This window comes from Caretta caretta, chromosome 28, assembly GCF_965140235.1.
Source record: "Caretta caretta isolate rCarCar2 chromosome 28, rCarCar1.hap1, whole genome shotgun sequence".
Classification (NCBI taxonomy): Eukaryota; Metazoa; Chordata; order Testudines; family Cheloniidae; genus Caretta; species Caretta caretta.
The window spans coordinates 4,615,895-4,631,285 of NC_134233.1; the positions used below are offsets into that span (position 1 = coordinate 4,615,895).

Sequence of the window (15,391 nt, forward strand, 5' to 3'; positions counted from 1 at the left end):
CTCTGGCTTTGATAGCTTGATATTATTTCTGGATGTCTTTGCCTTTCCTCTGATGAAGAAAGTCTATGGCAAGATCTCACAGTCTCTTTGGAGAAATAGGCAAAAATGCCCATGGAAGGCTGTTCAGAGGGACAAAAGCCATTTCAGTGACATGCCAGTGATTTTTTTCAGAGGCTGGTTAATGCACATGTCCTCCAGCTGCGAATCAGAAACAAAAGGGAAGATTTTGTGGAGGTATAGGTTTTTTATTGAATGATTTTTCGCTCAGTTGATTTGTAGAACCCTGATTACACATCTCTATTTTTTCAGAATCCAGGTCTTAGCAACAGCTCATCGTGGCACCATGCTATGTCAGAGCTGCTGCTGACTTGAAAGGCTTTTCAATGCATTTTATTACGTGCTTAACATGAACAGACACGTTTCCTCTCCCATCTGCAAGAAAGAGGCCGCTACTTCAAAACCTTTCTTGGCTAATACACCGGCTGCGGACTAGATGTTCTGAACTAGTGTAACTCACCGAGGAGCAAGAATCATCACCACAGGGGTATAACAGTCTCACCAGGCTGCAGTGTCTCCATTTATTTTTAGACTTCTGCACCACAGCTGGAGATGACTACTCCAGGAACAGTAGTTCTGCCTGTGGAAAGAGAGCTGTGTTCGCAACTTATCCTCAGAAAGGTATTAATAATGAAAAATAGAGCAATGTATAAAATAGATTATTTAAGAATAGTTTTAAAGATGGCCTGTGTAGCAATAGTTAACATGCAGTGGAGTAAAAACTATGACAAATTCCACTAATCAGATGTTAGGTATTCAGGTTGTCACACAAGCCATCTCTAAGTTACTACTTGTAAAGGTGACCTAAACAAAAGGAAAACAAAGTGTAGACACACCCTTTTTATTTCTTTCTACTGCATTGAGTAGCTCGATATACTTTATATTTATTTATTTATTTACAGGTTTTATTCTACAGACTTTTTACATTTTAAATATTAGATTGTCACTTGCATGTGCTGGAAGACAGGCAAACTAGTGGGACATACTGAAGGACTAAAACTTGAGCAAGTATGATTGCTTTTGTAACTAAATATTTAACTCTAACATCTGAAAAACATTTGGGAGAAAAGCTTTCTCTGTGTAATAAAGAGCTGAGGAACCTATCACTTATCTAGTTCTCCAAAGAATTCTTAAATAAAAACAGGAAAGACATAACTGAGATTGGTGGGGGGGGGGGAGCCACAAACAGAATTGTATTTTATGTGGGAAAGAAATTCAGGGTTTTTTTATATATCACAAAGAAGAAAAATAGGGTGCAAACATTATCGTTTTTTCCTTTGTGGTTCTCATTTAAAATTTACCTTGGTTTGAAAGGGAGTAGCCAGATTTGTATTCATACAATTTTAAAGCATGTTTCTAGGATATTATGAGACCAAATTTGAATTCTACCACAATAAGTACTCTGAAACTCAGCTTTGACTAACACAGTACCCAAATGGGGTAGTTTCAGTGTGCTAATCTGGATTAAAGTATTTCCTTTTAAATTGCAGTAAAACAATACTGAAAAACATACTTTAGCATTATTGTGATGTGAAAAAACATATACTCCCAAGTCTGCAGTCTATACATACTAGGACAGATTCTCCCCTATATTTTACCAGTTTTTTGATGGTGTAAGGCCATTGATTTCAGTAGAATTATACTAGCACAAAAGTGGTGTAACAGATTGGAAAATTAGAGCTACTGACTTCAACATTTCTGGATGGTGAGAAATGAAGATTTAGTATCCTGGAGCTGCCAAAACTCACTTGGGTATAGTGGTCAAAGAGTAAAACAACAAACATAGCAGAGAAGAGACTTTAAAATTTTGTTTCTTCCTCTGATAACATATGTGCACTGTTACTAAAATAATCTTAAATGCCATTAGAAAATTAGGCTTTCATTCACCGATGAATGTATCTGTGAACACAGACTGCAAGGAACAATCTTCCAGGATTTGTAATGCAATATTAAAGAAAATGTAAAACACTTAATATATTCCCAAATGCACATGAATCTAGTTAAAGATGGGTAATTTATTTGTTTGCTTTAAAAAAAAAACAACCCAAACCTTCAGCCACTGATAATTTGAAAAGGAAGTTTGCCTGGGGGTTGGGGGGAAGGTGGGGCGGGGGGGGGAGGGGAGAATATGAAACAATACCTCCTCCCACCCCACTGTCCTGCTGGTAACAGCTTATCTAAAGTGATCAACAGGTGGCCCATTTCCAGCACAAATCCAGGTTTGTGCTGATTTGTGCTGGAAATGGCCCACCTGTCGATCACCTCAGACAAGCCGCCACCAGCAGGACAGTGGGGCGGGAGGAGGTACTGTTCCACACTCTCTGTGCATACACAAAGTCCGCTGCAGTCTCCACGGCACGCATCCGATGAAGTGAGCTGCAGCCCACGAAAGCCCAGGCTCAAATAAACCGGCTAGTCTCCAAGGTGCCACAAGTACTCCCCTTCCCTCTGCGAATACAGACTAATACGGCTGTTCTTCTGAAACCAGTGAAAATGCAGATGACCTGGCTGGCAGGGGGAGGAGCGGCTAGGCTCAGGCTACCTGCCTGCCTGTAACCAGACCCCTGGGGCTGGGTGGGACAGAGAGATGCTCCCCACCCCCCTGCACACCGGAGAGGGGGGCTTAGGGGGCTCAGGCTCTGATGCAGTGAGGAAAGCAGCGAGCTCGCTGCCTACCCGCACTGGGACAGCAAGGGCAGCGCTGAGCAAAGTGGGAGCTGAGACCCCCAGCTGAGTGGGGGGAGACACAGGCAGGGCAGGGGATCTGTGGGGAGTGGCAAGGTACTTGGTAAGAAAAGTCTGGATGAGCCTAAAGAAAAGGAGTACCTGTGGCACCCCAGAGACCAACCAATCCACCTGAGCATGAGCCCTCGTGAGCCACAGCCCACCCCATCAGATGCACACCGTGGAAACTGCAGCAGACCCCACATACACACAGAGAACATGAAACAACACCTCCCCCCACCCCACCGTCCCGCTGGCAACAGCCTATCCAAAGTGATCACCAGGTGGGCCATTTCCAGCACAAATCCAGGTTTTCTCACCCTCCACCCCCCCACACAAATTCACTCTCCTGCTGGTGCTAGCCCATCCAAAGTGACAACTCTTTACATAATCAAGTCGGGCTATTTCCTGCATAAATCCAGGTTTTCTCACATCCCCCCCACCCCCATACACACACAAACTCACTCTCCTGCTGGTAATAGCTCATCCAAACTGACCACTCTCCAAATTTAAATCCAAGTTAAACCAGAACATCTGGGGGGGGGGGGTAGGAAAAAACAAGAGGAAACAGGCTACCTTGCATAATGACTTAGCCACTCCCAGTCTCTATTTAAGCCTAAATTAATAGTATCCAATTTGCAAATGAATTCCAATTCAGCAGTTTCTCGCTGGAGTCTGGATTTGAAGTTTTTTTGTTTTAAGATAGCGACCTTCATGTCTGTGATTGCGTGACCAGAGAGATTGAAGTGTTCTCCGACTGGTTTATGAATGTTATAATTCTTGACATCTGATTTGTGTCCATTTATTCTTTTACGTAGAGACTGTCCAGTTTGACCAATGTACATGGCAGAGGGGCATTGCTGGCACATGATGGCATATATCACATTGGTGGATGTGCAGGTGAACGAGCCTCTGATAGTGTGGCTGATGTTATTAGGCCCTGTGATGGTGTCCCCTGAATAGATATGTGGGCACAATTGGCAACGGGCTTTGTTGCAAGGATAAGTTCCTGGGTTAGTGGTTCTGTTGTGTGGTATGTGGTTGTTGGTGAGTATTTGCTTCAGGTTGCGGGGCTGTCTGTAGGCAAGGACTGGCCTGTCTCCCAAGACTTGTGAGAGTGTTGGGTCATCCTTTAGGATAGGTTGTAGATCCTTAATAATGCGTTGGAGGGGTTTTAGTTGGGGGCTGAAGGTGACGGCTAGTGGCGTTCTGTTATTTTCTTTGTTAGGCCTGTCCTGTAGTAGGTAACTTCTGGGAACTCTTCTGGCTCTATCAATCTGTTTCTTTACTTCTGCAGGTGGGTATTGTAGTTGTAAGAAAGCTTGACAGAGATCTTGTAGGTGTTTGTCTCTGTCTGAGGGGTTGGAGCAAATGCGGTTGTATCGCAGAGCTTGGCTGTAGACGATGGATCGTGTGGTGTGGTCAGGGTGAAAGCTGGAGGCATGCAGGTAGGAATAGCGGTCAGTAGGTTTCCGGTATAGGGTGGTGTTTATGTGGCCATTGTTTATTAGCACTGTAGTGTCCAGGAAGTGGATCTCTTGTGTGGACTGGACCAGGCTGAGGTTGGTGGTGGGATGGAAATTGTTGAAATCATGGTGGAATTCCTCAAGGGCTTCTTTTCCATGGGTCCAGATGATGAAGATGTCATCAATATAGCGCAAGTAGAGTAGGGGCTTTAGGGGACGAGAGCTGAGGAAGCGTTGTTCTAAATTGGCTTTCGTGGGCTGCAGCTCACTTCATCGGATGCGTGCCGTGGAGACTGCAGCGGACTTTGTGTATGCACAGAGAGCGTGGAACAGTGCCTCCTCCCGCCCCACTGTCCTGCTGGTGGCGGCTTGTCTGAGGTGATCGACAGGTGGGCCATTTCCAGCACAAATCAGCACAAACCTGGATTTGTGCTGGAAATGGCCCACCTGTTGATCACTTTAGATAAGCTTCAGAGTAACAGCCGTGTTAGTCTGTATTCGCAAAAAGAAAAGGAGTACTTGTAGCACCTTAGAGACTAACCAATTTATTTGAGCATGAGCTTTCGTGAGCTACAGCTCACTTTATCAGATGTATACCGTGGAAACTGCAGCAGACTTTATATACACACAGAGATCATGAAACAATACCTCCTCCCACCCCACTGTCCTGCTGGTAATAGCTTATCTAAAGTGATCAACAGGTGGGCCATTTCCAGCACAAATCCAGGTTTTCTCACCCTCCACCCCCCCACACAAATTCACTCTCCTGCTGGTGCTAGCCCATCCAAAGTGACAACTCTTTACATAATCAAGTCGGGCTATTTCCTGCATAAATCCAGGTTTTCTCACATCCCCCCCACCCCCATACACACACAAACTCACTCTCCTGCTGGTAATAGCTCATCTAAACTGACCACTCTCCAAGTTTAAATCCAAGTTAAACCAGAACATCTGGGGGGGGGGGGGGATAGAAAAAACAAGAGGAAACAGGCTACCTTGCAAGGGGTATGTGAGAACATCTGGGGGGGGGGGTGTGTGAGAAAACCTGGATTTATGCAGGAAATAGCCCGACTTGATTATGTAAAGAGTTGTCACTTTGGATGGGTTAGCACCAGCAGGAGAGTGAATTTGTGTGGGGGGGTGGAGGGTGAGAAAACCTGGATTTGTGCTGGAAATGGCCCACCTGATGATCACTTTAGATAAGCTGTTACCAGCAGGACAGTGGGGTGGGAGGAGGTATTGTTTCATATTCTCTGTGTATATATAAAGTCTGCTGCAGTTTCCACGGTATGCATCTGATGAAGTGAGCTGTAGCTCACGAAAGCTCATGCTGAAATAAATTGGTTAATCTCTAAGGTGCCACAAGTACTCCTTTTCTTTTTGCGAATACAGACGAACACGGCTGTTACTCTGAAACCTGAGAAAAGAGAGAGTCTGTTAAAGCAAATGCATATGTTTATCTCAAGAGAAATATACATATAATTACTGCTAAAGGTGGAAAATATTTTTTGTTTTCATGCATTTGGAATAACTTAAAAGAGTCCACAGCTGACTCTGACTTGTACTCTGTACTGAACCAAAATCATGATAAAAGATATTTCCCTTTTCAGTATGGCGTATTCTCTCTCTGATCAAAAATGTTTCCAGCTCTTTTTTATTTAGGTTCTTATACCATGCCCATCACCATGTTTGAGTATTTTTCAGATTTAAAAATCATACAACTTACCATCAGTAAAGTTTCCTCTTCAAACTCCCCCCCACCCCCACCCCCAGGGTGAATAAGTTGTGTTAGATTTTTATGAGTGTCCCAGAAATGCTAATAGATTTGGAGTTTCTGTGTGGGGAGGCAAGGTCAAAGACAGTGGGATTTGCATTTGGACCTGAGGGTGGTGAGGTTGGTGATTATTTTTAGTTGCTACAGGAGTGAATTCCAAAACCTCCGTCAGCTATACACAGGAGCTTCACCCTTGAAGGTAGATAGAATTTGTATGTGCACAAAAGGCAAATGAGAAAAATAATTATTCACAATACAGAGATATCTAGAAAATAAATCATGTCAAAAGAGCAAGCTACTGAGATGCTCAAGTGAAACAAGACACAATGGATCAAATGTCAGCCCTAGTGAGGAGAATTTGGCCCTCTTCTAGTGTTCACTAGCTTATGTGTATTTGGGATATGGTATAAAATAGGGTTATTCTGCATTCCTCCTAACACAGAATGAATGAGGAATAGTGTGGAGAACCTATTGAGAAAAGCCTTTAGTATAGATGACTTGAGTTTTGAAATGTGTTCATTTCTTAGAATCTAGGAAAGTTTTGAATACTGTGTGTGTGAGGCACCTCTGCCAGTTACACAACTATGGATCAAAGACTCGCTGTGCAAAGCAGGGAAATGTTTCTGTCTACTCTTTATAGTGTATCCTGTCTGTAACCCTGTGCTCTGGGCAGGGGGTTGGACTAGATGACCTCCAGAGGTCCCTTCCAACTCTGATATTCTGTGATTCTATGATAATTCCTCATCCCTTCCCCTAGAGATCTTGCTGTCTTTTCCTTTTTCATTATCCATGGGTCTTGGGTTGACAAAGCGTATATTTCACTCAAGTATGCGTGCAACTATACTGTTGACATAACATTATATAATTACTGTAGAGTTGGTGGTTGACTATATTGTTGAAGTGGCAGGTGGAAAGAGGGAGTTCGGAATTTTAATAGAAGAAGCAAGACTCTACCGAGCATATAATTTCCTTTCCTTTCCTAACCAAGTTATGATCTGGATTCTCTCTTGCTTAGCTATGGCAGTTTATTTTTATTTTCATGGCCTACTGATTTACCTCGATAGGTAGAGTTTGAATCGTTATAAGAAAGGATAGGCACATATGCTCTGGGATTTTCGAACAAAGAAACAAAGGAACATTACAGTTTTTTAAAATCTGTCTTAGAACATCTCTTCTCTTCCTTTCTCACTTATCATTCCAGATGTTTGCTAACAAAGGATTACTCTGAGTTCAATTATTTGCAAGATACAAACATAAGTGTTAACATTCTGTAATGGATGATTCATGTAAAATTATCTCACTAGACATTAGACTATGACCATCCCTGTAAAATGAGAGTTCTTATCTAAAAAGAAACTAAAGGATGATTTTCCCCTCTTTCAAGAATCTCCTTTCATCAAACACTGAGCATGAAAATTTGAAGTGTGGAGGGGTATTTCTACTCTTCATAGTATGTTAAGAGCCAGGGTGGTGAGAAGTTTTTGTGTGTGCATAAATATGTTCCATTCATCTGACTGCAACAATACTATGAGAGGAGGGTAGGATTGCACTGGTTGTTGGAGAAAGTGGGAATAAAATGTATACGCTATCTCTAGTCTGATTATGTTTAATTACATATTCAAGATTTGCATACACGTGGAACATTGGGAATAGGGAGTGGTAGGACTCATTGTCGCTACTAGAGTTATAGAGTTTAAGGTCAAAAGGGACCACCAGATCATCTAGTCTGACCTCCTGTATATCACAGACCACTAAACACCCCCCAGCCACCACCACACCAAACCCAACAACCAGAATTAGACCAAAGTATTACAGCCCCCAGGATACTAATCTCTTATGTGACACAGGCAGAGAACAGGAGGGACTGCGATGACCAATGCCTGAGGACCTGCAATAGCATGGAATTGATTATATGATCTATACCCAGATGAACCTAGCTAGTGGCCCACACCCCATGTCATAAAGGATTATGAAAACCCTAGGGTCCCTGCCAATCTGCCTTGGGGGAAAAAATTCCTTCCTCATCCTGAATATAATGATCAGTGACTGGCTGAGGCTGTGAACAAGATAGCATGGTCTACTGCAAGACACACTGCTCTGTAACTCAGCAGATGGGGGTTTTCTTTCCAGCTTTGCCACTGTGCTGCTAAGTGGGCTTCAAGAAAGTCAGTTTTCCTTTTGTTTCCCTTCCCTCCAATGGGTGGTTTTATCCAATTAGATGGTTAGCTCTTCAAAGTAGGAACTGCCTCTTACTCAAGGACAGACAAGATTTCCCACAATACATCACCAATAAATTCCTAGACTGGCTCAAGGTAGTCAGGTGCTAAGAACCTGGGGATATACCCCCATAAATCCTAGCGCTAAACTTGGGTAACTGCAGCGTGGACATTGGTATGAGTTGTATGTGACTCTGCAGTGTGGACATTTACAGGTGGGCTTGGCAAGCCAGAGTACCTGTATCCTGGTACCCTCTGCTGTGAAGCCATACCATATCTGTTTGTAGAATACCTGGCACAATGGGGCCCTGCTCTAGGTGTCACTGTTATATATATACTTTCTAAAATTGCTCAGGTCCCACTAACTCTCTGAACTTGAAAGTGAAAAAATTAGGAAAACTTTTAGGAGACAAAAACATGTAAGATGTCATCTGCAGCCTCTGAAAGGAGATTGCACTTTTTTCACTGAGACACCAATCATATTTGAGATTAGATTACTCTTTTCTTGATATTCATCTGGTTGCCAGAGAAATTGTTTGTCAGATTTGGCTCAATTAGCATTTCAGGACCATGCTCCGCTGGTACTAATGTTAATAGTAAAGGAACCTAAAGGGTGGATGGCACTGGTCAATAGATAAACTTGAAATGTAGTGTAATGATGCCCCAGATAACTATCTAGCTAACCGCTACACCCCTGAGATTTCCTGTCTCTGGCTGTGGTGGGGACCAGCAAGTGAGAAGGGGCAGGGCTATCTCAATATGTCAGGAAGGAAGCAGTGTCAGGAGTTGCACGTCAAAAATTTCTTCCAGTATGAGAGATATTGCTGGTGATACTTGCACCCCGATAGAATCTTGCAAACTTGGAAAAACTTTTGAAGTGTGACTGCTTTGGTAAACCAACAACTTCTGGCTCTTCAGGATCAGTTAAACCCAATTGGAAAAATTACAGAATAGTGCTTTAGTAGCACTTTGAAATAAATGAGCAAGACTATTAGAGAAATAAATGTAATTGATATTATCTGAATGGTGTATGCAATTAGAGCGCCTAAAAGATTTTGTTCTGAGAAAGCCAACAAATCTGACAAACCTCTACCTTGGCTTTTTCAAGGAAATCACTTTAAATGTATTGGAATCTTGGAAACCTTACCTGGCTGTGAAATACATTTTTTAGCATTTTTGTTTTCAATTCTAGCACTTTGCCTGTAACCCCATCAATGAGAGAGTGATCAACAGACTGCCAAATGAAATGGAAAACAGAGTCCTTGGTTCTGGCCACTGTCAGAGCCAGGATTCTGAACTAACTGGCTCACTGGTCTCATGCAGTATGGTGGCTCCTAATTCCCTGCATTCCCTGCTGTGTGTAAAGTGGTTATAGCTGGAACATGTTCTACCCCCCAACACACTATTTTTAACATTAAGGCCTCGTCTACAGTGGTGGCGGCATGCAGCTACATGTTGCAGTGGAGTAGGGTGCATCCACACAGTGGTGTGTAGCTACACATGGCAATGAAAGGCTCTGGCACAGGGGAGGCAGGAGAAAAGGCTCTGGCAGTGGGGAGCTGTCAGAGATTTTTCCCACTGCTTCCCCCTGCCAGACCCTTTTCCTGTTGCTGGAGCCTTTCCCTTTGGTGGGGAAACACTCCTGCAATGGAGAGGCAGCAGGATGCTACACTGCTAAAAATAGCAGCATAGCCATGGAAGCCACTGCTTTTGTGCGTAGAGAGCCATGTAGGGTACATACCCTAAGATTCTGATGTGTCTACTCCCCTAAGCAGTGCCTCACCTTCTACACTGCTAGTTATAGCTGTGTTCCGGGGGGCATGCCATGTATGTACTCTGCACACTGTCCTAAGTGTAGGCATAGCCTAAGTTAAACTATATTTAAATATGAGATGCAGACACGAGGAGGCAGTTTATCTAGACAGGCAAATAAATCATCTGAGCTGTTGGCTTAAGTGTGCCGTATCCCAGTCAAATAGAATGAGAATAGTAACTGTAATGTATTTAACCTCTTCTAGATTAAATGCAATAAATTACTGTTATTCTTCCGAGTGGCAGAAGAGCTGTGATTTACTGGTGGCTGTGCCCTCAAATAATTTCTCTTCGGGATGTGTGTGTGTGCGCGCGTGTGTGTGAAATGAACAGATACTTAAAATAAGAAAGGTTGACCTCCCTTTAGAACCTGCCAATTACTTACAGAGTTTATTGCCAAGCACACCAGAGGTAAGATTACATACGGGACTGCCTGGAAACGAGAATTCAATTTCACAAAAACATTTGATATGGGAGAGATCCCTGGGATAGCCAGATGGTTAGGGTACACTGCTGGGATGTGGGAGACCCAGGCTCAAGTCAGTAGTCTGAATCTAGCAGACTGAACACCGGGTCTCCTACATGAATCCCCCAACTGCTTGGCTATTCTGGGCTGGATCTCTCTCTCTGTGTTACAGGAAATTTCCTCCTGGACCTGAAAAACAATCCGGACAAAAGTTTTTTCATAACCAATATGTTTCCATCAAAAGTTCTGGTTTCTACAAATTGAAAATTTTTTAGCCGAAAAGTTCCTGACCAAATTACATAGAGAATTATACTTCCAACTTCAGACTAAGGCCCAAATGCCCTCATCCCTAAAGTTTCTGAATGGGTCTAATGATCAGAAGGTCTAGTGTGGTACTGTAAATACATCCATTATTCTGAAAATAACCTAATAATCAGAGAACGTGTTTAGCAACTCAATTCCCTTCTTCTTTGAGGAGCATCTCTGTTGGGTGCTCCACTTTAGGTGTCTGTACACCTTACACCTGAAACAGAGATTTGTGGTAGCAGTGCCTAGTTGGGTCACACACGCGCCATCACTGTCTTGCACCACTCCAGGTGGTTACATAGTGCTGCACAACCAACCGCCCCCCCAGTTCCTTCTCTACCGCAGAGAATCTGTATGAAACTCTGAAGTAGAGGGGAGGTGGGAGAGTAGTGGAGCACCCACAGTGACAGCCAATTCAAAACACCTTAGTTACTGCACAAGGTGAGTAACCTCCTTCTTCTTCTTCTTCTTCTTGGAGTGTCCCTGTGGGTGCTCCACTTTAGGTCACTGTTGAGCAGTGCTCCTCAGTGGAAGGGAGGGGCTTCGGAGTTGTGTTGTAAATGTTGGATAACACCGTGAGTCTAAAACAAGCATCTGATGTTGATTGTTGTTCTATAGCATAGTGTTCTGTCAATGTGTGGGCTGATGCCCAGGTTGCTGCTCTGCAAATGTCGGTAATGGGGACATTGTTGAGAAAGGCCACAGAAGCTGCCTGTGCTCTGGTAAAGTGTGCGGACTCCCACTGGGGCTTGTAGGTTGCTCTTTTGGAAGCAAAGATGGATGCATCCTGATATCCATTTGGATAGTCTCTCTATTTTGAGATGGTTTGTCCTATTGAGTATTCTGTTATGGAGACCGAAAGTCTCTGTGATTTTCTTAATTTTTTTGATCTTTCAATGTAGAAAGCTAATGCTCTGTAAATATCTGTGTGGAGTGATGCCTCCCTTCCATCTGCATGTGGTTTTGGAAAAAACACAGGTAAGTAAATGGGTTGTTTCAAATGAAGTGTGTGGGCGGGGGGAGCGACTTTGGGTAGGAACTTGGGGTGTGGTCTTAAAGTAACTTTATCTTTAAAGAACGTTGTGTAAGGAGGATGTACCATTAGGGCACCTTGCTCTCCCACTCGTCTGGAGGATGTGATGATGATGAGGAAGGCCACCTTCATAGATAAATGTAGTAATGAGCCAATTGCAAGGGGTTCAAACAGCTTTCCCATAAGACTGCATAAGATGAAGTTGGGTGGCAGTTTCCTTATTGTGGGAGTAGGTGTTCTCAATGCTTTAAGAAAGCGGTTAGTCATTGGGTGGGCAAATATAGTGATTCCATCCACCTTCTCTTGGAAAGCTGTGATAGCCACCAAGTGTACCTTGATGGAGCTTGTGAAGAGTCCCGGTTTTTAAAGTTCTAATATGTAGTCCAGGACCCTTGTTAGAAGGGAAGATGTTGGTAAGATCTGTTTATCTTGGCACCAAGCGCTGAATTGTTTCCACTTATGGATATATGTCTTTCTTGTATTCATTCTATGACTGTTCAGTAATATGTCTTTTATTTCCTCCGAACAGGCTGTCTCGGCAACCATCTCGAAGAACCTGCACAATGTAAGTAACCTTCTCTTCCTCAGTCAAGTTGGGGTAAACAATCCCCTATATCAAAACCTAAATTCTATTAACATTTTGATTACATTTGAGACATTAATAACTCAAAGCAGGTTATTAGCTATCAGGATTTTGAATTGTGGGCATGGGCCAATTTATTATTATCTTTGTGAGATTTTCAAAGGCCCAAATGGCAGTTAGGAACCCAACTTCCACTAAAAGACAATAGAATTAGATGCTTCAAGTGCCCTTTGTGTCTTTGAAAATCTCCCCCTAAATTTGTATATATGGTCACAGTAGTCCCTTCTGGGTTTATAATTTATGAATCTGAAACCTTCCCACCATGGAGTTAAACTCATTTTAGGCTCATAGATTGGTTATGCTGAGATCCACTTCATTTACTTACTGATGGGATTTATTTTCCTTGTTTCATGCTGAAAGAAAAGTTAAAGCATGCTGTGCTAGTTCATGGGTTTGACTAGTTTGGTTTTTTGGTGTTTGTATTTTGGATATATTAGGTATGACAACTCACATAGTCTGAGAGGTCAAATTATTGTGATATTATTTTAAAAGCAAAGACAACATCTTTGTTTTTAAAGGACTTTGAAGAGAAAGCTCTGTCAGACTTTTCCCTGTAGAGTGTCACATCCATGTGGAACACAGTGAGAGGTCATTATAGATCTGTATGCAATCTGTATATCCCAGAAGGGTTGCAGAATGATCTTTTTCCTACGCTGTTCAAACTCCTCATGAAATAACAAGCAGAGACAAAAGTGCATAGTGCTTCCAGAGTACTGCAAATGACTCCAAAATCTCTTTCTTGAAGGGTAACCGTTAATTTAGACCCCATTCTTTTGTATGTATAGTTGGGATTATGTTTGCATTACTTTACACTTAACATTGAATTTCATCTATCATTTTGTTGCCAAGTCACCCAGTTTTGTGAGGTCCCTTTGTAACTCTTTGCAGTCAGCTTTGGACTTAACTATCATGAGTAATTTTGTATCATCTGTAAATTTGCCACCTCACTATTTTACCCCTTTTCCCAGATCATTTATGAGTATGTTGAACAGCGCTGGTCCCAGTACAGACCTCTGGGGGACACCACTATTTAACTCCCTCTATTCTGAAAACTGACAATTTATTCCTACCCTTTGTTTCTTATCTTTTAACAGGAGTGCTGGCAATGCTTTCAGGATCATCTAAGGATCCTTAATTTAATTTAATGACAAGCCTTTTGTTATCTTAATCACCCTGCCTCTGTTTATAAACAAACTCCCTGCCCCAAGGGCAGAAGCTGTTAGCAGTACAGAATTTGGTGATTTTGCAACAGAAAAGAAGCTTCAAAAACAGGCTCCAATGAGAAACTGCTAAGCTTGAATTAATATGCAAACTAGATACCATTAACTTGGGTTTGAATAGAGACTGGGAGTGGCTGGGTCATTACACATATTTAATCTATTTCCCCATGTTAAGTATCCTCACACCTTCTTGTCAACTGTCTAAATGGGCCATCTTGATTATCACTACAAAAGTTCTTTTCTCCTGCTGAAAATGGCTCATCTTAATTAATTAGCCACTTACAGTGGTATGGCTACTTCCACCTTTTCACATTCTCTGTATGTATATATCTATCTTCTTACCATATGTTCCATTCTATGCATCCGATGAAGTGGGCTGTAGCCCACAAAACTTATGCTCAAATAAATTTTCAAAAAGAAAAGGAGGACTTGTGGCACCTTAGAGACTAACACATTTATTTGAGCATGAGCTTTCGTGAGCTACAGCTCACTTCATCGAATGCTCACGAAAGCTCATGCTCAAATAAATTTGTTAGTCTCTAAGGTGCCACAAGTCCTCCTTTTCTTTTTGTAAACTTATCATATTCCACACTCAAGCTCTGTGTGGGCCTAGGGCAGGCCCAGTGATCAGACCTCAGTTACAAAACTTGAGGGGGAGAGTGACAGGAACCACTATAGCTCATGTGTGCTGAGCACCCCCTATTTTTTTTCTGTGGGTGCTTGAGCCCTGGAGCACCCACAGAGTCAGTGCCTATTGTGCATACGTGACCTATTTATTCCAAGTGGGTTTTGATTGTAAACTCCTTAGGGCAGAGACTGTCTTTTTGTTACCTGTTTGTACAATGCCTAGCACAACGGGGCCCTGGCCTATGACTGGGGTCTCCAAACACTTCTGCAGTACAAGTGATCAATAATAAGACAACCAGAACCTAGCATGCTGTGGTGTCTCTATTAAAGCTCAGTTCTCTTCATGAGTTAAATATTCTGGCCAGACTGAATATTTAGAAGTTGTTTGAAATATTTCCAGCCCAGACCTTTCAGGAAGGAAGGAATTCTTTACAGTGAGGAATAAGAGTCAACTCTGGAGGGTGGTACATGATAGCCCAGGAAAGCTCTGGTACCTTTTCCTAAAAGAAAAGAGAAAAAAAGAAGGATCAGGGATACAAAATATCACACCGCTGACTCTCTTATGGAAAGTTGCTGTAGCATTTAGAATGAATGGTGACCTCTCTATAAAAAGTTGAATCCTACCTATACAGATCAATAGAAGGGATACAATTATCCAATTACAATCTACTAGACAGTACAAAATTCCATAGGAAGGCTATAATTTTCTATTAAATTATGGTTTTAGAATCTTTTCTATTGTTTCATCCCTGTTGAAATCCATAGGGCTATTCCATTAGATTCCTACAACTTTCCAAAAAAGGAAGGGGGGGAAATCCTGATTATTCATGCAAATTGTAACCTGGAATGCTAAATGAAAAGTTTCGAGAAAATAAATAACTAGAGTGAAAGATGACTTTTGGTTTTACATGAATGCATGTATAGTCAGACCAGATCTTTAAATTTGTTTGGAAAAACTGGATATTGGCAGAATCTCAGAGAAATCAAGAAATAGAACCACAATGACTTTGTTGTGATGGACCAAATGGGGAAAGACTGTGGCAACAT

At 42.3% G+C, this 15,391-nt stretch overlaps 1 long non-coding RNA gene across 1 annotated transcript; it reads left to right on the forward strand.

Annotated features, from left to right (window-relative positions):
- The first annotated feature begins 293 nt into the window (after positions 1-293).
- LOC142070297 (uncharacterized) lies at positions 294-14,156 on the forward strand. Its single transcript, XR_012666265.1, has 4 exons — positions 294-678; positions 11,724-11,799; positions 12,384-12,419; positions 13,592-14,156. It is a non-coding gene; the product is annotated as an uncharacterized LOC142070297 (long non-coding RNA).
- Positions 14,157-15,391: the final 1,235 nt, after the last annotated feature.